The sequence below is a fragment of the Ceratotherium simum genome, chromosome 31, assembly GCF_057802395.1.
Source record: "Ceratotherium simum simum isolate JZ-2026a chromosome 31, ASM5780239v1, whole genome shotgun sequence".
In the NCBI taxonomy this organism is placed as follows: domain Eukaryota; kingdom Metazoa; phylum Chordata; class Mammalia; order Perissodactyla; family Rhinocerotidae; genus Ceratotherium; species Ceratotherium simum.
In genome coordinates, this window is record NC_141930.1 from 5,344,545 (window position 1) to 5,371,037 (window position 26,493).

Sequence of the window (26,493 nt, forward strand, 5' to 3'; positions counted from 1 at the left end):
ATCAATATTTTTGAAAACTTTGGCTAGAACTGAAAGACATTGATTGGGAACTTGAGGGCATGGCTTTGTAAAGGGAATAAATATTGTGTGCTTATTTATTTTTTGATAAAGGAGACCTGGATATATTTGTAAATAGAGATAAAACGGTCAATCATAATGATGAGAATGAATATGCAACAAAATAAGTTTATAATTAGGGAAGGAACATAGTGGAGAGGTGAAGATCATACGTCATGGTAAGACAGAGAGAAAAAATTATCTGGAACTAAACTCACCAACAGAGAGAAGGCAGGCAATGACGTGATGGATTTATCTACATGTATTTGGAAGAAACCACTTTTGGAAGCCAGAATGTGGCAGCAAAACAGTATGTAAACCAAGAAGAGGTCTAGTACAGCCATAGGCTTCTGATAGGTCTAACATGGATGACCAGCATGACCTTGTAGATGATTAAAACCTGGTGACTGGAATTCAGAAAGTGTTCTGTAGGCAGCAGAATCCTGGGAAAGTCTGTCAACGTCATCCTTGAGTTTTAAGAAACATTGTTCTCTATTTTAACTTTTGATGTTTATTTGCTACAGGACAGATAATGAGAAGAAACGAATAAGGCAGGTTGTTGAATGACAGAAATGAGGAATTCTAGAATAAAAAGAATAAAGCCGTGAGCAATCCAAGAGGTATTGGTGCACCAGAGAGGTTATAAATTCAAGAAGGCGACTCTCAGGTACCAAGAGACTAATGACATTTCAAGAACTGAAAAATGAGCTAGATCAAAGTATGGCCTTTGGGCCAAATCTAGCTTGTAACCCGTTTCTGTATGTACCCAAGCTAACAATGACTTTTGCAATTTTAGAGGATTGTAAACATACACACAGACACACAACACACACACACACACACACACACAAAACACTATCCAGAAGAGACTTTATTTGCCCATTAAGTACTTTACACATTACTAACAGCAAACACTTGTATTCTGTCCACTTTGTGCTATAAACAGTGGCTCATAGCAACCCGAAATGTTGTACTGTAGGAGAAGTCAAAGGAGTTGAGATAAGTTTTGTAGTGTCATCTTGACAGGTAATATGTTCAATGATGTATTTCTCTCTCCTAACTTTCCTGACTCAGCCCTGTTATTGAGCTTCCAGACTGCACCCCATACCCTAAACATAAATCCCACGAGGAAGAGCCTGTACCTCACTTCCCAAAGCTGTTTTATCAGAAATGGATCTTCCTATCATTGGCTTATTTTTCCCTCAGAATCACTCAGAGTCAGTCATTCAGTCCATCAGCTATGCAGCAAATATTTTAAAAACATTTATCTTATACTAGGCACCGTTCTAGATGCTGAGAGTAAAAGGGTGAATAGAGTCCCTTTTCTCAGTTAGCTTCCAACCCATGAGTATAAACCAAAAGAGAAGGAAAGGAAAAAGAGAGAGAGGGAGAGAGAGAAGAAGGGAGGGAGGGGGGAAGGAAGGGAGGGAGGGAAGGAAGGAAGGAAGGAAGGAAGGAAGGAAGGAAGGAAGGAAGGAAGGAAGGAAGGAAGGAAGGAAAGGAGGGAGAGAGAAGCGGGGAGGGAGGGAAAGATAAATTCTGTGAAGAACATAAAACTAGGTAATGAGAGAGATTGAAGAGCTACATATTTTAGCTGAAATGGTCAGGGAATTTTTCTCTGAACTGATATTTGAATTGAGACATAAGTAATCAGAAGGCAACAGCCATGGGGAGAGTATTCTAAATAGAAAAGTTACTGAGTGTAAACACCCAGAGAGAGAAACAGCCTTGAGGTGTTAGAAGAACAGAAAGAAGTTGAGGGTGATACGGCATCGTGAGCGTGGGGACGGTCAAGGGGAAGAGGCCGGGGAGCAGGCAGAGCCACAGCGACGTCCTCACGCCTGGCTCAAATGTTTTCACCTTCGGCAGAAGCAAAAGCCATTCGAGCAGAAATTCAAACATTTTTGTCATGAGTTTTGACAACCACTAAAAAATATATCAATTAGACAAGAGATTTGTTGTATAAAATAGTCTCAAAATAATTATATTGAGCAAACTCTTCTTTCTTCTTCTAAAGGCAGAAGCAAATATGACACTACTCTGAAGAAATTCTACAAAGAGCTATTGCATTGCAGTTTATCATTAAGTATCTCAGAAATTTATCTGCCATATTGTTATAGAATTTCTGAGGAAAAAGGATCACTCCAGATTAGGGTCATCTGAACTGGGTTACCTGATAAAATGGAGTTGGGGAGCCTTGAAGAAGGGGATGAAGTCAGAACAGTAGAGGAGAGGGGGTTACAGCCAAGGCCTGGATGGATTTTCCCCCTAAAGAATGAAATGGAATGGTTTGTCTGTGCTACAGTGTTTATGTGGGGAAAAAATATATATATCCAGAAAGAAATCCTTGGAGCAAATTACTTTGAGCCTGTTCAAAAATGCCTTCCAATTTGAACAGCAGAATTTTTAGGAGAAAGTGAGATTTGGTACTCACTCATCCAACCACAATATATTAAATAAACCAAGCACTCATTATCAGACGTTTATTTAAAAAGGCAATGCTGAGGTCTATAGTCAAAAAGAGAAGTGAGACTAACTCCCCCACGCACCACCCCAACCCCGAAGTCAGGGTGCTGGTGACTAATGTCCTATATGATGTGAAGGACCGAAGAGTATCATTGCAAATCCTTTCAACTTTCTTTCCCAGGGAGAGCTGAAGGAGGACTTTTGAGTTTCTCTGTGCATCGTAGAAATAGGATGAATGTGCTACGCTCGCTGCAGCATTGTATATGGTCCCTCTCATGTCAGGCTCACATCCGTCAGAGCAGCGCCTCACTTCTACTCATATTTTCCTCCAAGTTGTTACGACAGAAGCAGAAGGCATAGTGTTCAACGATTTATTTATTTTAAAGACCAAACTACTATGGTATTTGGCACAAAGTCTGTATTTTAATTATGAAAACAAATGTACAAATATTTCCATTTAAAGCGTTTTGGATGAGAAACTCCTATAACAGTTAACTCTGATCGACTGAACGTTATCAAATCCAGATATACTCAGTACCTCTGTACTGACATATTCATTGTAACTCTCAGTTGACTACAGAAATCTCTGCAAAACTCCATACACAGGCTGACTCTGCCTCTCTTTTCCTTATCGTCCTAAGAGAGCTAATAATGAAAATGAAAGTTTCTTAAATAGCCTTTATAAGTAATGATACACCAATGTAAATTATATCACAATTAATATTTTTATGAAACAAACTTTAAAAATTGAAATAGATTATGCATATGTCCAAAGGACAGAATATAAAAATGAGAGAATCAAAAGTCCTAAGGATGAATAATGGGAAACCCCAATATTTAGGGATAAAAGTAGGAGGACGTGATGAGAAAAATGAAATTAAATCATCAAGTTAAAAAAATAGAATAAATACCATGGATATCCTGGGGAAAGAGCATTTGAGGAAAAGTCATTTATAGTGCCCACACTCACAGAATAGTGACCAAAAAAGTGTTTTAGTATCTCTAGCACTTTTTATTTAACAATTTATTGAAGTGATATTCACATAACTTAAATAAAGTGAACCATTTTAAAGTGAACAATTTGGGGGATTTGTCTCTAGTTTTGAGTCATAGAGTCTGAGAATGAGAAGGGATTTTATATATTATCCACGTTAGCAACAGATGCCGATAGAATAGAAACTCTTTCCGTAACATCGTTGACATACCACTGTTCAACTTCCACTTGGACATTTCTTTGGGGTTCTAGTGTTTACTTTTCTAAATACAGGTGATTGCCTAGAGGTAAAGCTTGCTCTTGATAGGACATCGCCTGGCGAGCACAAATGCCATCCGGAAGAATGGTAGAAGATAGAAAACCCGCCTACCTCGGAAGGCTTTAGATCAAATGATGCCTCAAACCTGATGACAATAACCCATCATGTTGTCTCCCGTCAAGCGCCTGGTTTCTCTATGACCATCTACCTCTTAAACTAGGTTTGCTGGATAAATAGGGGACCCCAGTTAAATTCGAATTTCATATTAAAAAAAAACTATTTTTTAAATAAGTATGGCGAAATATTGCATGAGATATATTTACGATAAATAATTTATTTGTTTGAACTTCAAGTTTAACTAGGTATCATGTATTTTTATGTGCTGTCTAGCAACTTTAATTAAAACTGATCATAAAACTAGACTTATTGTTTTTTTTTTTTTTCCTCCCATTTTCTTCCCTGCAGAGATCCTTCCCCTGACTGCCCTTTCACAGTTGTCTCTTTAAGAGGACTGATGTGGACTGCTGATAGGGGACATCTTTCTTTTTCTAATAGTTTTTCTGCCTTGGCACATAAATTAAGAGCACTCTCCCTTTCGAAGTACTAGAGAGAATAGCCTCTCCATATTCCAAAAAAATTCTGGATTCTGAGTTTGAAAGGAAGAACTAAGCTTTTTTCAGTTGAGTTTGTTCTAGAATTTCTTTTATCCAGAGGAGATTGTCAGTAAGACATACAGATTCTTTATGTGCAAAATGGCGCAAAATGATGCCTTCCATGCTTAGAAAGTCTGTGTTTTCCCTGCAACCAAGTAGTTAAATTTATTCAATGAAAGTACTAAGAAATCCAAGTGCGACCTCTTATCCAGGCTTCATTTTCCAAACAGCTTTATTTGCAAACACTTGACGTTTGAATCTCACTTATGCCTCTTACGTTTCGTTTCTCTATTAGTTTTAAAGACAGAGAAGAGAAAGAGGGATGTGAATAATTATTGTTGCTAAAAGCCAAACAACTTATTGAAACCTCCCTCTCCCCCACCTGTCCCAAGTTCTATTAATATTAATTAATGCTGCTGCAATAGAAGGGTTCTGAACCTCGAGTTTGTTGGTGAATTTCATAAAATCTACGATCCCCTTGACAGTATGTAAAATTTAAACATGTAGGGCTATGAGTATGTTTCTGGATGATAGTTTATAGTGTCATCAAATTTTCAAAAGATTCCGAGATCACAAATTGTTCTGAAGCACCGATGGCTATTTATTTCTCTCCTCCCTGCCAGTCTTCATTCAGTGCTACCCAGAATCAGTGAAACATCTCCTACTTCTCTTCTTTACATATCTTTCAGTTCATCTTCCACATCGATAGAGCAATAGTTTTAAAAATCATACTTGTTTATGGGCTGGCCCCGTGGCTTGGTGGTTAAGTGAGCGCGCTCCACTGCTGGCGACCCGGGTTCGGATCCCGGGCTCGCACCGACGCGCTGCTTCTCCGGCCATGCTGAGGCCGCGTCCCACATACAGCAACTAGAAGGATGTGCAGCTGTGACACACAACTATCTACTGGGGCTTTGGGGGGAAAAAAAAAAAAAAAAAAAAAAATCATACTTGTTTATTGCATTGTCCAAATATATACAACAAATCACTGAGGATATAGCCCAACCCTTTCCTATAGTGAACAAAGATGCTTATGTTTATTGTGTGTGTGGGGGGAAGATTGGCCCTATCATCTATTGCCAATCTTCCTCTTTTTGCTTGAGGAAGACTGTTGCTGGGCTAACGTCGGTGCCAATCTTCCTTTATTTTGTATGTGGGGCACTGCCACAGCATGGCTTGATGAGTGGTGTGTAGGTCTGTGCCCCAGATCCGAGCCCACAAACCCCAGACTGCCGAAGTGGAGCATGAGAACTTAACCACTATGCTTTTGGGTCACCCCAGATCTTTATGATTTTGCTCCTATTTTTATCTATCCTCTTGTTTTGAAATTCTTCCCATTTAGTTTAATTTCTATGTCATATCGGACTAGATTAGACCTTACAAATTGAGTGTTATGAAATAAAATATGTGCTATTCTTGAATTCTCAAAAAAGCACTGAGAGAAAGATTCCTGGTAGTTAGTAGATCCACAAATTAGGTATAGTTCACCAGGGTCATAATAGAGTATCAAAATTAGTATTAGGCACTTTCATTATTTATCTTATACCCAACAATGTACTTCTCCTTTAAGAAGTACTCTAACATGTTCTCATTATAAACATACAAGAATGTTTAAATTATCATTATTTATAATAGCCCAAATCTGAAAGGACCCAACTGTCCATCAACAGTAGAATGGATAAATAAATTAGTATATTCACTCAGTGTAATACCATACACCAATGCAAACTAACCATTTGCAACATGTATCGACATGGATAAATCCCAAAGCACAATTCTGAGCAAAATATCCAGATCAAAAATGTTTATGTTGTATGATTTCACTTACTTAAATTTCATCAAGAGGCTTAATTAATCTATAGTGGTAACCACCAGGAGAGTTTTTCATCTGGGGATCTTTGGGGTTGCTCAAAAATACATTCTACCCAAAATGTAAGCGTGAAATAGTTTAAGCCTGAGGACCTCTTCACCTATAGTTCCCACTCTTTCTGGCCGCTGAGCCATGCTCTGCTACTATCCGTGGAATGCTTCTCCTCCGTCTGTATAGCTACTCCTGCTTGTCTCTAGAACTTGCTTTTTTCAAGCAGTTTTTCTTGTTTCTTTTAGTCTAGGTTTTGCGCCTTCCTCAGTCTTCCATGGCATCCTGTGCTTTCCTGCATCGTAACATTTATCTCAGTGCATTGTGTATTTTTAGATTCATGACGTTTACTCAAATCTGTGGATTTGTCTGAGTTTCTTTTTTTTTTTTTTTAATAATTTTATTTATTTATTTTTTCTCCCCAAAGCCCCAGTAGGTAGTTGTATGTCATAGCTGCACATCCTTCTGGTTGCTATATGTGGGCCGTGGCCTCAGCATTGCCGGAGAAGTGGTGCATCGGTGCGCGCCCGGGATCTGAACCCCGGCTGCCTGTAGCAGAGCGCGTGCACTTAACCCCTAAGCCATGGGGCCGACACTTGCCTGAGTTTCTAGTCCTGTTTTTCTCATGCTTGACCTAGGCTGTCTCAAGTTTTGAAGACCATATATGTACATGTATATGTAGATGTACGTGTAAGAAATAGAATAACTCATAAATTAGATAATAGACTTAAGGCGACTCTAAATAGAAAGACAGCATCTTTAGTATTACTAAAAATAATTCTTGTTTTTGTCTTTTCAAAGTGTTCAATAAATTTCACAGATTATTTTATGAATTTTTTTTTGCTGATAATATATAGACCCCTTTCTATTCAACTTTCAAAAGATAATTTTGCATTAATAAGAAACTTTGAATCTATGTTTCCAGCTTCATTAGATTTTAATAATGAATCTATAGTGCCCGTATGACAGGATTTTATTATATAGCATGCAATTTAATTCATGATAATTCTCTTCTATAAATTGAAAATCAAGTATTGGGCCGGCCCCGTGGCTTAGTGGTTAAGTGCGCGCGCTCCGCTACTGGCGGCCTGGGTTCGGATCCCTGGTGCGCACCGACGCACTGCTTCTCCGGCCATGCTGAGGACCCGTGCCACATACAGCAACTAGAAGGATGTGCAGCTATGACATGCAACTATCTACTGGGGCTTTGGGGGAAAAAATGAATAAAAATTAAGAAAAAAAAAGAAAATCAAGTATTTATCTAAACTATCATCACATTATCTGTATATTAAGAACTCTTTGTACAGAAAAACAGAATTGTAAGCATGTCGATGGCTATCATTTTCTAGATTGTTTTTGCTTTTCGTAATGCAAAATCACTCAACTTTCTTGGCGCATTCAATTATTAAAAATCATCCTTTTGAGGCCAGCCTCAGTGGCCTAGTGGTTAAGTTCAGCCAGGTCTGCTTCAGCGGTTCCCGGGCATGGACCTACACTGCTGTGTTGGCAGTCAGGCCATGCTGGTGGCCCACATACTAAAAAAAAAAAAAAAAAAAAATAGAGGAAGATTGGCATGGATGTCAGCTCAGGGCAAATCTTCCTCAGCAAAAAAAAAAGTAAAAATCATCCTTTTATCCTTCTATTTGAAACTAGGCATCTATTGTCCCTATTTAAAAAAAACAAAACCAAAAACAAAACAAAACAAAAAAAAAAACTGCTTTGTCTCACTTTGGTACTCGTTATTACTCATTTAGACTGAAAATGATTTGCTCTGTGTTTTATTTGAGAAAATCACATTTTTAGAGTGTAATTAAATCAAACATGAGGTGAAAAAAACATTTCTCTTAGGGAAATATTCAAAATTCAGATTTGCTCATTTGAAATAGTTTTTTCTTATTTATTAATGGTGTAGTGCTCCCTGTAAATGCTTATATTTGACCCAATAAGAATTACCTCGACATTAATGATATATGAGTTTGTGAAGGCTGCTTTTCAACATTCTCCAACTCTATACTCAGGGCTATCATTATTTAAAGGCTGACATTCTTTGTCAAGTTACAAGACTACTTTTATACTTGACTTGCTTCCTCTGGGTATATTATTCTATGCTTCCATATTCAAAAGCTGAAGACTCAGTATGAATGCCAAAGCTGTTATTCAGGGCACAGTGGCATGTACTATGTATTAGCATGCCCATAGAGGCTCACCAGATACGGTTTGTTGAAGTTACCAAATATGGTTTGTTTGAGATGAAGTTCATTTGACGAGTATGGAAGAATTGAAGTTATGAAGCAGGGAAATAATCACTGAAGAATACTGGAGAGATCATATAATGGATGAAACCTCCTTCTAGAATCTTCTAGATTTCTCTTCAGCATTCTGATGCTGATGCTACATCTCTTTATCTGATGTTTAATCTTCATAGATACATCATCTTCCTTTCTCAGATTACATTTGAATGCCGTTTTATACTCTTCTGCTTACTTTATATGTCAGTCGGGATGCTATAGAGGTAGAAAAGTGAGCACAGCATAATGTTTTACAATCTTCATGAGGCGGAGTTGGCTAGATTATTAGTAAATTTTATTCAGTAGCTAAAACTTTTTATTGCTAACTTAAATCCTGTTGAATTTCTAATCCTGTTATAACTTTAGTCCTATAAACTGAATATTCCTTTTTGGTTACAGAGTTAGATTTAATGTTTATAGCTCAACATTTGACTGCAAATTTTTACCTATAAAAACTCTATTGTACGTAACCTGTAATGTGTTGACATATCAAAATATTAAATGAAGAGTTTTTTATGTTTCTCCATTTCCTGGTAGATGATCTCATCCCCATTTATTTAGAAGAATTCACTGATTCGTGGAGGATTAAGAATGATACAGCAGATATTTGAAGAAAAGAAACAATTATTGCTCCATTTTTCAGGTTCAAAATAGACTCAAGAAATCCAAGACTGAAATATTAGTGTAGTAGTTTAGAGGGACCAGAACAAAATATCGCAGTCTGGGGGGCTTAAACAATAGAAATTTGTTTTCTTACAGTTCTGGAGGCTGGAAGTCCATGATCAAGGTGTTGGCAAGTTTGGTTTCTCCTGAGGCCTCTGTCTTTGGCTTGTAGATGGCGACCTTCTCACTATGTTCTCACATGGCCTTTGGCCTTTTCTCCATGCTCGTGCATCCCTGGTGTCTCTGTGTGTTCAAATCTCCTCTTATAAGGATACCTGTCAGACTGGATTAGGACCTACCCATACAACCTCATTTAATCTTCATTACCGTTTTTAAGAAACTATCTCCAAATATAGTCATATTCTGAGGTACTAGGGGTTAAGACTTCAACATATGTATTTGGAGGAAACACAATTCAGCCCCTAACAATTAGTGTTGAGTGAAAGCACTTTGTGAATATTCACAAGTGAAATCCTAGCCTAAATGACAAAGTGGAAGAAGGCAGAATCCTCCATTCCTGACATTCTGTAGTCCAGGGATGTATATGAGTTCTCTGGGATGGGAGTGGGAGGCCAACCACAGAATTTTTAGAGAGATTTAGAGTTTTTCTTGCCTGAAAAGGGGCTCTTTGATTGTCCCCCTAGGTAGGCAGGGGATTGGGATTAAAACCCCCAGTAAATTGTGGAAAACCTTAGTGTAGAGGGATTTGGGCCTGTTTCTCAACTGGAGATCCAGGGAACAGCAAGCCCACTGATGAAATCATGGGCCCAGCATGGTTCCAGAACACTCACATCTCAATGACTACCTGAGTCATCTAGGCAGAGCAGCTTGACGCAGCCTCACAGAAATTTCTGCTCCCAAGCCATTGGTCAGCCATTTTATTTTTGCCCCAAATAAAGGAAAAAACATTAGCCTGAGATGGTGTCTCATGGTGTAACAGGATGACCCAGGAGAAAATGGAACATGGGAGCTGCATGTCACATGAGGACAAGACTACTGCATCAGATGACAGTACATTGAGATTCTGACTCCTGCAGATTCTCACATAAGTATATTCTGATGAAAAACAGCCAGAGAAGAAGATTGTACATCTGGGCAGGTGTCAGCAGAAGATGGCTTTGGCCCCGGTGCTTTCCCAATAAATAGCAGCAGGGAAATACTCGTATGACTGAAACGACTGAAAAACCACTACTCTCTGACATGATTTCCTTTCAAGAGCATAGAGAGTAATTCACAACTAGGCAGAATGGTGTCTTCAAGAAGAGATTGAGACACAAATAGACTAGAGAGGTAATGATTTTGCATACACAAATTGACTATGAATTTTTATCTGGTACACTTTTTTTTTTTTTTCCAAAAGCCAATTCAGGTATGCGTGTTTGTGTGTTATCTGGGGTGGGGTGTACTTGTATAATTTTTTTTTCCCCTCATAGCAGGGCAAATGAATCATGACTATGGTTATACCCCTTAGGCTAGGGAGATTCAAACTCTCTACTTTGCAAGACTTGTCTAACTTTTTTATAGAATCTGAAGACCTAGAGCTTCTTAAATAAACAACAGTGAAAGATGTAAAGATCCTGTCTGTGGAGGCAGGCAGATGTTTCATGTATCGTGTTTTCAGTGAACAGATAACAGGAGGAGACAAAGGATATGGGCTCCTTTTTGTCAGGAGAATAATGTAGACTTGATAACATTTCATGTGTGGATTCCAGGTTGGGAGAATACCCAGATGGCTTTGATCTCAGAACAAAACCAACAGTGAAATACTAAGTGCATCCTGAACTCTTCCGCTACCTTTCTGCCTCGCTTAGGCACTCTCCTCCCAAAGGCACAGATCATAAAAACTGTCAGCAGTGTGTACCTGAATAATGCATCAGGAGACTGGAAGTTACTAAAAGGAAAGAAAAAATCCCAAACTGCTGAAACAGCAATACTCTACCGTTACTGAGAGTGTCAGTTTACGACAGAGTTTATCGGTGGCTTCTGTTACTTATATGGAATAGTTCATAATTCATAAGGAAACATTCTTGCTTCTTTGTTCCACACAATAAAATGAGCTCACTCTGGATCACAGGGCCAAGGACCGAGAGGGTGGTTACTGCATCAACTTTATAATCTTAGATGCAGTCAACATTTTTTAGCCTCAGTTTTCTCATATACGAAATAGGGAGAATGCTGTCTTCAGAGTTGTGCTGTTGAAATTATGAATTTAATTGTCCTTAATAATATCCTTGTTTCATAATTAAAATACATCATCTTTATGCATTTTGGGGCCAACATTTATGGTGAGGTTTTAATATTAAAAAAAATGTTGTTCAAAGGGGAGATATCTTGGGCTGGAATATTTTATACTTCAAAATGCTTAGTTGAATTTCTTAATTATAACTAAGAGCTGAATAAATTCTGGAAAATAAAGGAGCTAATTTAAGGGATAAGATCTAAATATATAAATTCATATTAGTGTATTATCTTAAATAAACAACTTAATTAGGTTGGATACCCAATAATATTTGCTTATTATCTTCCAGGAATTTGTTAATAAGATTGCAAATATAAAATCCTAGGCTAAAAAGGAAAAAAGAGAGAAAAGCTAAACCAAGTTCTATAGCCACCTGAATAAAATTGAATATTATGTTTTCAGAAAAAAAAGAGGGTATGGGAATTGAATAACTAAGTTTTCCGTTGTTTTCAATTCTTAATTGTTTGGAGACTGTTGTATAAAATAGTTAGACTAGTGTAATTTTAACTTTCCCTGTGATTGTTTTTCATTGAAAAGCACTATTTTAATAAACAAAATGATTTCACCCACCAGACTGAGAAAAATATTTTCCAAATTTATTCTTTCATACTGTATTCTGAATAGAATTTTAGTCCCTAGAAACCAGGGATTTATGCTTAATTAATAGACTTAAGTAGAATCTATTACTTGACCATCAAATCTCTCGAATACTCATATTTAAGTAAACGTTTTTGATTTGTGTTAACAATTAAATTAGAATGAAATCCAATTAAAGTTCAATTAGCAATTTAAAGATTCAGATTTGCAAATTGTGCAGTGAATTTCACTCTTCTTTCAGTGACTGACGTGCATGGTCAGAACATTAAGCTCTTGCATGTTCCTAATGGCATTTTCATTTTCACATGCAGTGCGCATGCTGAGTTAGTCAGTGCCTTCTAATAAGTCTCGTTCTAATAAACCAGCCTGGAACCGATAATTGATGTTGTTATCAACAAATGAAATAAATCAATCTAAGTGAATTTCACCATTCTCTTTTTTCTTCACTTAATACAATTATGATAAAATATTCTGATATGTTCCACAAAGCAATTTCACTGTGTGTCAGCTGCTTCCTCTAAAACTACAGTGAATATTAATAGAATATGTTGTAGAAATAACAAGAGTTTTTAACTTGGTGATGTATTTTATAGAAAGAGAGAATTCAAAGAAAAGAATAAATAGAGAGATCTATTTGAAGGGAAAAAATAAAAATTCACTGTGTGTTATTATTTATATGCCAAATAACAAAAGACGTATAGGATGCAGTCTTCAAACAATGATCTCCAAGCAAAATTCTCCTTAACCGTGGCCAACTTTTATTGAACTATACTAATATGTAGCAAATATATTTTCAAATCAATCAAAAAATGGACTCATACATGGTCTGACCACATACACAATATTTGAAATCATGACTGTATCAAAATTCAGACTATGGGGGCCTGCCTGGTGGCGTAGTGGTTAAGTTTGTGTGCTCCACTTCAGCAGCCTGAGGTTTGCAGGTTCAGATCCTGGAGGCAGACCTATGCAGCGCTCCACAAGCCATGCTGTGGCAGAGTCCCACATACAAAATAGAGGAAGATGGGCACAGATGTTAGCTCAGGGCCAATCTTCCTCACCAAAAAAAAAAAAAAATTCAGACTATGAAGTGGTTGTAGATGAGTGTGGAGCATTATGCAGTCCATGGATGGAGAACAGAGGATGGCGTTGGCCATGTCATGTCATGAAACCCCAAATGCCCATCTTGAGAGCAGAGCCGGGTTATGGTGATTCCCTTAGCTGTAGGCGCTGCAATCAGTGTGACACGTGGGACACTGCTGAGAAGCATCTGAAACCAGGAGCCAGGCCTCATGACCCACAGCAGTCATCCACTCAGGGGGTAAAACCGAGGAAGAGGTGCTGCTCAGGTCAGCAGTTAGGGCCTCAGCATCAGGAAATCAGTCAGCATGACCTCGACACTTACCTAGGAATGGTAGGGAGAACTCTAGAACCAGGAGGGAAAGCAGTGTCCCAGTCTCAGGGAAATGAGCAAGGGCAGAAACTGAGATTAAGGGACTAAGGTGGTTATTGATTCCAAAGACTGAAGAAAGAGAAACAGAAAGAGATATCCCTCTCGATGGACTATTCCATTTCCAAACATTCTGCAACTATTCTGCAATAATAGCCTTCAGTAGCCCCTGGGACTCCGTTGGCCATATAGTATGTTCATTAGGAATACGAACCCTGAGACCACACTGACTGACCTTACATCTCTTCTCTGTCACTTTCCAGCTGTGTGGCTTAGATGATATACTTAACCTCTCTGTGCCTCAGTTTTGTCATCTGTAAAGAGAACATTATAATAGCACATCTAAATCATAGAGGCATTGGAATGATTATGTGTGTTAGCACAGATAGCGTGCACAGAACAATGCTTATCAGATTTTAAGCTCAATATAAGTTTTTGACAATATTGTTTTCTTCATTGAAGTGTAAAAAATCACACTCTGTTCTATTTTTCACTACAATTTTAAATTGTTAGAAAATTGGAGTAATTATTGCTTAATATCATGTTCTAAGAATAAATTTTATGTGATCTTGAGAAGTAAACACAAAGTAGAGAAAAGTTGGAAAGTATAAGAAAAGAAAAGAAAAATCATCTCTGAGCTTGGTCATACCGAAATCACTGCCCTGGATTTGAAGATCGACTACAGAGATAACTTGGAATTAAGGTTCTTTGACTTTGTGTTACTACCAAATCGTGACACAAGCTGTGCAAAGACATACTCAAGAGCAAGCGTGCCTGTGAGGGAAAGCAGTTCCTTAATGTTTTCCGTATTTCCGAAGGAGCCACAGCCAAAGTTCAGGGGTCAATATAGCCAAAGTGGAGGGAGACGTCCTCAAGGCTAGAGGAGCCGAGGAGGGTGGGCACATCATCTTCTGTAATACTAGGCTGTGGAGGGGCTCGTTAGCACTCAGGGATTCACTCTATTGTCGTACAAGGAGGGGTTTCCTTTCTGTACATCTATAGTATATTTCTTGCTAAATCCTTAGACCTATATACCAGGCTGTAAAATGTTTGTAGATCTAGCCGGTATCACCATTTTAATCCTAGAGCATTTTGCTCTATCTATGAAATGAATAAGTATGCTAAGTTAAAGTCTAGTAATATCTGTGAATTGATCATATCCTTGACTTTTTGTAAAGATTCCTAAGATTTCCATGGAAAGAAAGGGAGATGAAAACTTACTTCTGTTGATAGAAATCTGGTGGGATCTAGGGATAAGTACTTAGAAATACAATCTTAGAGAGAGGCCTAAAGATTTCTGATTTCACTTTCATTTTAAAATAATCTGAATCAAAAATAAAATGAAGTAAGTGACTAAACCTGGTATAGGGTCTGGACTAGATTGTCATTGTGAAATTTATATAGCTATTAATATTGACTTTGATTATTAGATGTTAATTAGTTCATTTGAAATTTTAAAGATAACCACAAATAAAAGTATAAATTTATAAAAATAAAATACAAAATTACTAATAAGTGGTAAACCCCTGTAGGATCCTATGGAAATATTCAAAACTTGTAATGCAAATATTCTTGCATTTGGGATTTTAAGAATATTTTCCAAATTCACTTTTACATCACAAGAGTTAAAATTGTTTTAAATTAAAAACTTAAACATATTAAATATTTAGAAAGTGATGAAATTTATCACTTTCTATAAAGCATATAGAATTTGATTAAAGTTTATCATAAATACTTTCAAAATGAAACAAGAGTATTTTAAATACATGACCCAAAAATTCAAATCAATATTTGACCTCGCCAAAGAAGATAAACAGATGGCAAATAAGTATATGAAAAGATGCTCCACGTCATTTGTTATTAGGGAAATGCAAATTAAAATAACAATGAGATACCACTACACAACTGTTAGAACGACCAATATCCAGAACATTGACAAAATGTTAGGGAGCATGTGGAGCAGGAACTCTCATTTATTGCTGGTGGGAATGCAAAATGGTGTAGCCACTTGGAAAGACAATTTGCTGCTTTCTTGTAAGACTAAATGTACTCTTACCATAGGATCCAGCAATCATTCTCTTTGGTATTTACTCACAAGAGCTGAAAACTTATGTTCACACAAAAACCTGCGCAAGAATGTTTATAGCAGCTTTATTCATAATTTCCAAACTTTGGAAGAAACCAAGATGTCCTTAGGTAGGTGATGGATTAATAAACTGTGGTCCATCCAGACAATGGAATATCATTCAGTGCTAAAGAGATGAGCTATCAAGCCATGAAAAGACGTAGAGGAACCTTAAATGCATATTACTAAGTGATAGAAGCCAATCTGAAAAGGCTACATACTGTATGATTCTGACATTATGACCTTCTGGAAAAGGCAAAACTGTGGAGATAGTAAAAGGATCAGTGATTGTCAGGGGTGGAGGAGGTGGGGGACAAATAGAGCATAAAGGATTTTTAGCACAGTGAAAATATTCTGTATGATATGACAATGACAGATATATGTCATTATATATTTTTTCAAACCCATAGAATGTACAACACCAAGAGTGATCTGTAATGTAAACTGTGGACTTTGGGTGGCTATGCTGTGTTAATATAGGTTCATCTTTTGTAAAAAAATGTACCATTCTGGTGAATGATGTTGATAACGGGAGAGGCTATGCATGTGAGGGGGCAGAGGGTATATAGGAAATCTCTGTACCTTCCTCTCAATTTTGTTGTAAACCTAAAAGTGCTCTGAAAAAATAAAATCTTAAAAAAATAGAATATAAAGAAAATTATGGAGCCAAATGCAAATCTCTTTCTCCCTAAATCCAGTTATCTTTCCATCTATAATTGATATTTCTTTTATGGCTATATAGTGCTCTCTTTTTAAATTTGCTCTTTAACTTATAATTTATCTTATTATATGTAAAGGAATAATGTTTCAGAAAGTGTATAACATGACATTACTTCACAAATATGTGGATATACATATATAGTATATACAAGGGATCTTACATATGTGAATGCAGTGGTTGTTATGGTAAATAATAAGCTAGGAAATGTTTTAATTGGAAAAAGGTGGCTAATGTTTGACTTGTAATTATTTGACTTGAATGTGTGTTGTTTTAACTGAGTTTACAGCATGACTGATCTCTATTGGAGTAAAAAATGAGTTGATACACACTAAGGAATTTCTCATTTGCTTAATATTAGGAAATATTAAGAATACAACTAACTGTGTGGGAAAACAAAGGGCTGATTATAGAAAAGGCTTTGACTATCTTTTGCGGCTGACGACATGTAATACCAGTATAATGTATAAAGCTGTGTCTTCTCTTTTGCTGTCATTGGTAGAGTTTCAGACAACTGTAATTGTGAATTTTTGGTTTAATAATGCAAACCTGACAGTAACAGTGGACTGTGTCACTACATTAACAAAGACTTTTTGTAGAATTTGAAAGATAACACACCTAGCAATTCTTCAATAATGCAGATTCTGCAAAAACTTGGAGAGTAAGCGAAATAGCCTCAAACCAATACAATGAGGGTGTCTCAGAGCAAGGACGTGGCTTGCTGTTCTGTTCATCCACTTGTCATAGATGATGCCATTTTCCTTACAAGTTAATTATTGATGTCCCTAAGGCTCTTTCCTAAAGACAATACTATATTTCTTAGGAGAAAAAGGGATTCTTTTCATGAAAATATCCACAATTAGAGCCAAACATCAGAATGTGTTCTACTTTCATTAAGGGATGTTGTGATCATTTCCAGACATCAGGAAAGGTCCTGTCCAGTTTATTGTCTGTTTAAAGGATAAAACTGACAGGCCCCCAAGATGATAAAAACTAATATAGGGCTAGAGATTTTTTGTGTGTGTGTGAGGAAGATTAGCCCTGAGCTAACATCCGTTGCCAATCCTCCTCTTTTTGCTGAGGAAGATCGGCCCTGGGCTAATATCCATGCCCATCTTCCTCCACTTTATATGGGACACCGCCACAGCATGGCTTGACAAGCAGTGTGTTGGTCCAAGCCCGGGATCCCAACCTGTGAACCCGGGGCCGCCAAAGCAGAGCATGCAAACTTAACCATTATGCCACCGGGCTGGCCCCTAGTGATATTTATTTTAAATAATTTAGACCACTTAAGGAAATTTGATTCAAGATAGGTGAGAAAATTTAAAATAAAAATCTGATTTTCAAATCTTTCCAGTGAGGAAAAAAATGCACCCTCTCCTAAGCAAGCAAATATGCCCATACTGAGAAATCTCTAACTTTGAATGAAACGTTCAGAAGTTGAAGAAAGGATACCTAGCAGAGAATGAAAAATAAGGTGTAACCTGAATCTGTAAATATAAGAAAGATCTGGACTTGTACAACATGGTAAAGATCACAAAAACTATGTTTTGGAATTTTTAACCTATATTTTCTTTACAATTGGAAAAATAATGTACACATGGTTTTTAATAACAGTCAAACAGGACAAACACTAAACCGTGAATCAGAAGCTCAACGTCTTCTCTGCTACAACTCTTCCAGATTTCTTTGCCCAGATTTCTTTGCCCCTTCTTTCCTGTGTGCCCTTCCCTCTTCTGATCTGGCCTGCTATTCCTGTACCACACTGGGAGTCAACTGCCTCCATCTCTTTAGAGTTCACGGTTTTAAAGTAAATTTCTCAGCTCCATCAATCTTGCTCCAACAATCTTCTTGTTTTCATTATTTTCCTTGACTTGGATTTGAGGAAGAGAGCCATCAATATAGGATAAATCACCATCTTGTCAGGAAAGCTAGAGGTCTTTCATTCAATCAATATAAGGATAAATTACTGGTTCATTTTTCCTACATATTGAATAAATAGACATAATTTTACATTTATTCAAGTTTTATTTAATTTCCTTCAGTAAAGTTTTAAAGCTTCCCCTCCCCCAAATTACTTCACAGTTCTCATTTAATTTTAGTGCTAGATCTTTATGCTTTTGAAACTATTTTAAATTGAATATTTTATTCCATTACATTCCCCAAATTGTTGTTGTTGTGTGTGTGTAATATATTTTTAACTGGAAATTTAATAATTGGCTTCCTATAAGAATTATTCTATTATTTAGGATATTTTCCCCCCTCCCCAGCTGATGACTTTTAAGTTTTCTGGATGGACAGTAAAAGAATAAAGAAATGATAAACCTACTTCTTTTGGAGAACTTGATATCAACATTTCACATGGAAAAAGTTGGCAACCTACTCCAATTTTATTTTTATACTCTCTACTAGGTTTAAGTTAAGTTCATTATTTGTTTTTTTAATTCGGTAAATATTATAGGGTGCCTATTATGTGCCAGACACTGTTCTTGGTGCTGTTTAAAGCAAAGAACAGACACAAAAATCTCTGACCCCCTGTTTCTCATATGTTAGTGAAAGAGAAGGTTAATAAACAGAGATCAATACACAGTGAAAGGGAGAGATGCTGCTTTTTTGTTTGTTGTCTTTGTGAGTTTAGTGCATGGTGTGCAATTTTATCTGTCGTGCTCAGGGAAGGCCTTGACGAGAAGTGACATTTGAGAAAAAGCCTGATGAAGATGAGGAAAGGAGCTACGCAACTGTCCAGGAAAAGAAACTTACAGATGGAAAAACCCAGCAAGGACAAAGCCCTGAGGCAGGAGCATGTCTGGAAGGTTTAGGAAATAGCAAAGTTCAGTGTGTCCGGAACTGAGAACAAGGGGAGCAGAGTAGGCAACATGTGATAATAGAGAGCCAGAAAAATGAGAATAGATGTTTGTAAAGAATAAATGTGGCCTGTGGACCCTTGCTTCAAACGACATGTTAATGTGTATTGGTTTAGGTCAGAGAAGGATAAATAATTGGAAGGATGCTGGGATACATTTACTGACAAGAAGACTGAGGTTGCACCAAATAGAACCAAGAGAACTGAACATCTCTAGTCTCCTCACTTTCCACCTTTTTGTATGTTTCTTTCTGGATGTCAGCATCATTCTCACAGACCAAGTTCGTTCATAGCTCTACCATCAGAGAGGGACAATCCCTCTTAATTTAGTTCCGATTTTTGAAATCACAGAAAAGGTCTCAGCAGTAGCTTGTGTCATTATTAACCCTCAGACTGATGAACTATGGCCAGGGGGTGGACGGTGGAATAATTTGAGTGGTCAGCCTTATGTTTAAAGTGAGAACTAGGAGCTATTCACTAAAGGAAGGCAGTCACTGCATATAGATTTTTACTACATATTGTTAAGATTTAATTGAGTCTTAAGACAGAGTGAACAAGATCTATGCATTTGCAATCAGTTCAAATCTTCATATTCTATTGAATACATCTCTGAGTACTCAAATGGCTTCCAGATATGACTAAAGTCCTTGAAAATGGATCTGTGCTCAGTGACTTCCACTAATATCTTATTTCCAGGAAATCTGAAAATAATGTTATTTCTGTATCCAGATTTTTTATTGAGGTCACATTGGTTTATAACATTATATAAACTTCAAGTGTACATTATTATATTTTGACTTCTGCATAGACTGCATCATGTTCACCATGAAAAGTTTTGAGTAAGCAGTTATGTTGTGATTATTCTTTGATTAATCAGAATTTCTTTTTTCTTCTCACAAGTTTACTCCTATATTCTGTGGATTTCTCTACCATCTCACGATGCCTTCTTTTTGTGCATCCAAAATAGTGATCACGATAGAATTGGCCTCTGCTCCCCTGCAAGTGGACTGACAGAAGATATTCAAGTAATGTGTGATTAGTATTGCAAAAAGTGTTACAGAAGTGTGATAAGTGTTACAAAAGGAGAAGTACAGCACGACTGAGATGAAAATAGGAAGTCTTTATTGATACATCAACCTAAAATTAATTTTATCTTATTATTTCAAAGTAATCATAATGTCAGCTCATGAGATTCTATCTATATTACTATTAAAATTGTAATTGCACATGCTTAACTATTATATCACTATTAATTAATTAAGGCTTTATAGCACCCCACAGTTGGCACGTTTAAAGGAATTGCCATATAACTATAAAAATTTAATAATTATAAAGTGTAGGATAATTGAGTAAAATTAGAAAATAAAGATATTTCAGTACTTTATGACACTAGAGCAAAGCAACACACCTTAATGTTTACAATATCTATATCTAGGATGAGTAAATGAATATATATGTATATGTATATGTATTCATGCATATCCCTATGTTAGTCCTATTACCCACTTAGACAGAACAGATTGAAAATATGCATATATCTTTAAAGGTTAACAACAATGAAAAATGAATACAGTAAAGATCTTAGGGGATTTTATGTGATACTGGCATATTTCTGCGTACATCCTACTAAGATTTCTTGGAGACACAGTTGGAGATTAAATACTGACATGGGCATCAAAATTCTCATCGTTATAATCATTATCATCAAAAATACCGTTCATTGTCCACCCAAAAGCCATTCCCTTTTCTTCCTCGTCTAATGAATCTCAATTTGGTTCTGGTCCCAGGAGTCAATATACTCACGGAAGCTGGGTCTGTCCCTATCCCTAAGGGGTGAATGTTGACTAGTATAAGCCGGTTGTAATATACTGATCGTGGCAATTCTATTCCTTTTGCTAATGGTTGGTCAAGGCGTGGGTTTGTGACTCTACCCTAGGTAACAATTTGTTAGGGGATGAGTACTGTAGAATTTACCAAAAGTAGGTTTTTTTCCCACTCTGAAGAAGGACAAAACAGGCATCTTTCCTTTTTTGCTTATGTATGTTGTCCCAAGGGGACGAGCTAGTTAGAGTTGTGGCAGTTACTTTAGGATTATCGCGAGAAAAGGAAAACACCCTGAAGGTGCAAGGACAGAAAAATGGAAAGTGCTAGCGGATGGGATAATCTTGCTCTTTCACAGAATTAACCATCTCTGAAGAAGATTACTTCTGAATTTCTTATTATTTACAATTAAATAAAATCAAATAAAACCTTATTGCTTAAGCCACATCTAATCAAGAATTAAGAAATCTACTACTGAAGACCATAACTGATGCAATCATTATATTTATGAAGAAATTCTATGTGTCAGATCCAGTGCTAATAGCTTTACAGGAATTATCTCATTTAATCATATTAATAAGATTATCATCCCATTGTAAATATGGAAATTTATAGAGATTTATAGAGGTAAAATTAACTGCCCAAGATCACACATCTAGTAAGTAGCAGAGCTTTTAAATGTAAATATAGCTACTCTGATTCCAGAGGCAATTCTTCTCTGGGTCTGACCCAAATACCTATTCTTGTTCAGGTATTCAAGTTTTCGTATATACAGCACGTTACATTCACATTAAGAAGGTCTTTGGTTCCTTTTCTCATATGTCAAATATAAAATATAAAATCTGTTGTTGATTTTCAGAACAAAATTTGTTTAATGATACCTAAATTCCCACATATATAAACCTGGACCTTTTCATATTTTGTTTAGAAAAATTGTCCAAGTGATGTTTAACTATTTTGTGCTTTTTAATACATCTGCTTCCTTATGTTCATAGCCATCTTTTATTATTGCTTATTGTGCAAGTAGCAGCTATTCAAAATTGAAGACAAATAACTGTGTTTTTGTAGGTTCCTCTACCGTGTCCAGTCTATCGTCCACATTACTTCTGGAGTTATCTTTCCCAAACGCATTCTATTCATCTGAGTTTAATCTTTAAAATTTTTAAACATTTGCCCATAATAAATTCAAGATTCCTCAGCATGGCACAAGGGGCCCTTGTAAGATAGCCTATGCACACCTTCCAATCTTCCTCTCTCTATTTCTGTCTCTCTCTCTTTCTCTGTCTATATATAGTTTCTAGTTGTTTCTTGACTTTGTTTGCATCCTCAGTACCAAACCCTATGTGTGGCATATAGTATGTTCTTAATAAATCTTTGTTGAGTGACTTCACAAAACATAAAAAGCATCCATTCCAGTTCAAACTATCTTAAACTTACACAGAGAAAGCCATTCATTGACAGCCCCACCTCATCAATAGTGTCAATTGCTGCACCACTAGAAGTCAGTTAAAACCCAATACTTCTGAGCGTTAGATGCAGTAGTAATATTCCTTAGTATTAGATGCAGAATTGGGGCTATATAATAGAATTTCTGTTAGAAGCATAAAAAGTTGTGGGGTTTTTTCCCCCCTCTCTGTGTGATCTGTAACACTTGACATTTTAAAGAATATAATGAAAAGATAAGTTACTGATTGCACAACTTATGAGAAGTCACTATCTCCTGGGAGAGGACAGAGGTGAAAATCCCCTTCAGAGAAGACAGCTTGTCTATAAGGAAAGGGTTACCTCACTATTGGTCTGTGGGGCTCTGTGGTAGACTCCAGGGATGACTGCAGCCATGATACTAAACTTTGGACATAATAGGAAGGAAAAGTACAACCTAGTGATTCTTAATGTCTGTTTAAACTCTGGAACTCCTCAGGAAGTGTCTTGTAACAGCTTATTAATACTGTTTACTGAAAATATGTAGATCGATGTTCTGATTCATTTTGAGTTATTATATCTGGTCATGCACCCTGAGTTTGTAGTAAAAATGACCTGTCAGTAACTTGAACTTTGGCTGATATCACACACTTATCTGAGTGACCTATTATCTAGAGACAAAGCACATCCTGTTCTACCAAGAGAGAACCCTAGAAGCTATATCTGGGTGATCCAGAATTTTCTTTTTTTTTTTTTTTACTTTTTTTTGAGTGCCTCAGAGAACTAGTGTCTTATAATTTTATTTATTTATTTATTTTCCCCCCAAAGCCCCAGTAGATAGTTGTATGTCATAGCTGCACATCCTTCTAGTTGCTGTATGTGGGACGCGGCCTCAGCATGGCTGGAGAAGCGGTGCCTCGGTGCACGCCTGGGATCCGAACCCGGGCCGCCAGCATCGGAGCGCGCGCACTTGACCGCTAAGCCACGGGGCTGGCCCCAGAATTTTCTAATGTTTGTCTTATGCTTCCTTGCTCCTGTTGTTGTGAACCCTCTATAATTATATGCTACTATATTTCATATATATATATATGCACTTATATATATTTAACTTATATTTGTACTTTATATTTGTGTGTATGCTTACAAATATATATGTATATATTTAATGTGTATATGTATATATATATATCCATTCCACTAAAAGATTAGAACTGTTACCTTTGCAATAATATTGCATATTTAGGCCTACTCAGCATCATCAGCGTCTTTTCTCCTCTGGTTTCACCTGGGAATCCTGTGAACCTCTTGATAACCATGTCTTCATCCATTCAGTGGTGTTGGTTATCATCTAGACCATCAAAATTACATTATTATCGTCCTCAATGAGTAACTCAGCTCACCTCTTATCTGGAGTCACTAAGGAGTTTAACCTGGTTTTACAAACCATTATTTTTATATGAGAAGTAAATAAGTGTAAAATCACTTTATTTTATTCACAGAATGCATTTCTATTTGTGAAAGCATTCATGCAGGTAGATTTTAGTTTCGGAGTATTTTTTTGACTCCATGTGAAATCAAACAAAAGTGAACATGATGGATTCAATCATCAGAGTGTGGTAACATTAAAAATGAATCACATGTAGGGGCCTGCCCAGTGGTGCAAGTGGTTAAGTGCATGTGTTCCGCTTCAGCAGCCCGGGATTCGCAGGTTCGGATCCCGGGCACGCACCGACGCACCGCTTGTCAGGCCATGCTGTGGCGGCGTCCCATATAAAAAGTAGAGGAAGATGGGCACGGATGTTAGCCCAGGGCCAATCTTCCTCAAGGAAAAAAGGAGGAGATTGGTATTGGAAGTTAGCTCAGGGCTAGTCCTCCTCACACACACACAAAAAAGAATCACATGTGATTTATATTCAATATTGAATATCAAAACTGCTAGCATGTCTTTTAAACTATGTACTTAACTTGAGAAACTATAGGAGTATAAGAAAACGGTCAATTCTTTGAAAAGTTATTCTACGGTAAAAACAAGACCATATGGAATTTAAATTTAAGCAAGTTTCAAGGAATTTGGATTTTTGAAAGTTAAAAATTATGTTATCAAATGAGTATTCATAGCCTCTCCCCTGCCTATGTCAGCTACACAGAATCCTGATTCTGCAAACAAAACCTTTGGACTTGTTTTGTTTGGTGTGACTATGTAATACCAATTTTTCAATACTAGAATGACATTCAACATGGTAAGATGTTTCAATACGATGAAGGCACAATTCACTCAGGGTAAAAATTTATAATTATTGAATGAGATTATGAGTAGACTTGACTTCACTGTAAATCTTAGCTTTTTTTTTTTTTTTTTTTTTTTTTTTGTCTTTCCTATTTTTTGGCTTCTGTATAATCTTGATTTATGTTTCTCAAATAGCTATATCTAACCAGAGAAAATTTTAATAAATTCCCTTTTGTGTTATTAAATGACTTTGGCATTTTAAAGAGTATTTTGTGGGGCTGGCCTGGTGGAGTAGTGGTTAAGTGTGCGTGCTCCGTTTTCATGGCCTGGGGTTCGCAGGTTCAGATCCCAGGTGTGCACTGACGCACCACTTGTTAAGCCATGCTGTGGCAGTGTCCCATATAAAGTAGAGGAAGATGGGCATGGATATTAGCCCAGGCCAATCTTCCTCAGCAAAAAGAGGAGGACTGGCATCAGATGTTAGCTCAGGGCTAATCTTCCTCAAAAAAATAGATAAATAAAAAGTATTTTGTAAGAATTTAAATTGTTATAATATTTTAGTTTTTGAAGTGGTGTCTCTGAATTAATACTGTGTTAAGACTAAGACACAAGTTAATGTTTCTTCAATCGGATTACATTTTGTTAACTTTATTGTCTACTAAAATATCAGTATGCTTAATATAGCCCAAATATTTACAAAATGGGTATATTTTGAAAGAATGAAGACATGGTACTTTAATCCATGTTTGGTGTATGAGGAAGCTAAAAGACAAGGAAGAAACTCTGCTAAAATTACCACTTAGAAGTCCATCCTTATAAATATCTCTAAAGAAGGTGGTGACAGAGAGCATAGTACTCAAAATATGGGGGTCCATATGCATTCTAAAATATCTCTAATAGGTAAAGAAAAAGAATCTAAACAGAAAAATTTGGTTAGGTAGACAGGCATTAAGACCCTACAATAAAGTGGTAGTTTCTAGTTACCTAATGTGAGGAACAAAGAAGACTACAGTTCCTAAGGAGGACTAAGAATAAGAAAGACCACAACCATACAGAAACTCTCTATAGCAAGAAGAAACACCCATACAGGTAGCAGTGTAGTGAGATGTTCTATGGTTAGCTATGATATACAAGTGACTGGGAGTATTCGGTAGCTACTGGTGTATATTAATAAACCACTCCTAAACCTAGCAGCTTAAAACAGCAATTTTTTATTGCTCACATATTTGTGTGTTGATCGGGCAATTCTACAGATCTGAGCCTGTCTCAGCTGATTTCAACTAGGCTCTCTCAGGTACCTGCTGTCACCTGGCAGACAGATTGGGGGCTAGCTGGTAAGGAATGGTCTCACCTAGGACAATCTGACATTTTTCCATGAGGGGTTTTCTCACACCCCCTCCAGCAAACAATCCCAGGCTTATTGTTGTGTGGATGACAGAGGTCGAAGAGTGGAAGTAGAAACTTACAAGTGCTTGTTAAAGCTTCTACTTGTGTTGATTTTGCTATTGTCTGATTGGCCAAAACGCACGGCCAATTCCCAGAGTAAACATAAAGGACCATTACTGAAGAGTATGAATACAGTGAAACAGGAAAAATCGAGGCCATTGGGGCAGTCATCATGCTCTCGCAACAGATATAAGGATGAAATGGAAATTCAGATATAAAACGTAGTGTGTGAAGTCAGGGCCAGATTAACAATAAAGTGGATTTGATACAGAATCTAAGATGGAGTGCCAGAGTGCCAGATATCTCCAATTAAGCATGAGAATAACCTTAAAGACCAGTTAGAAGTCAAC